This window comes from Amaranthus tricolor, chromosome 14 (genome assembly GCF_026212465.1).
Source record: "Amaranthus tricolor cultivar Red isolate AtriRed21 chromosome 14, ASM2621246v1, whole genome shotgun sequence".
Classification (NCBI taxonomy): domain Eukaryota; kingdom Viridiplantae; phylum Streptophyta; class Magnoliopsida; order Caryophyllales; family Amaranthaceae; genus Amaranthus; species Amaranthus tricolor.
In genome coordinates, this window is record NC_080060.1 from 12,868,032 (window position 1) to 12,868,446 (window position 415).

Sequence of the window (415 nt, forward strand, 5' to 3'; positions counted from 1 at the left end):
TAAGAGAAAAAAGGAAAGTATTGAAAGACAATAAAGCAATAAAGATGAAATAAACATACATAAACCAAGGCTTGAAAGAAAGGAATCCAAAATACAAAGCTTGAATGTAAAATGAAAATATTAAAAAAAAGCTTAAACTCTATTCTAGGGCATGAAATGAAATGGAAAGCTTATAAATTGATGTAAGTTGAGAGGGAGTCTCTCAAAGTAGCCTAAGAGTGAAGGGAAATGAAAGCCCTAAATAGACCAAAACATAAGGCTTGCAAAGAAATTAAACTGCGCGGTTTTTAAGCTTCAATCGCCCAAATAACCTCATGATTCGCCCGAATGGGCACCCATTCGACCGAATGGGGTTTTATTCGAAGTTTCTAGCAAGTTCAAGCTCGATTCTTGGTCCTCGAAGTGCCATTCGCCC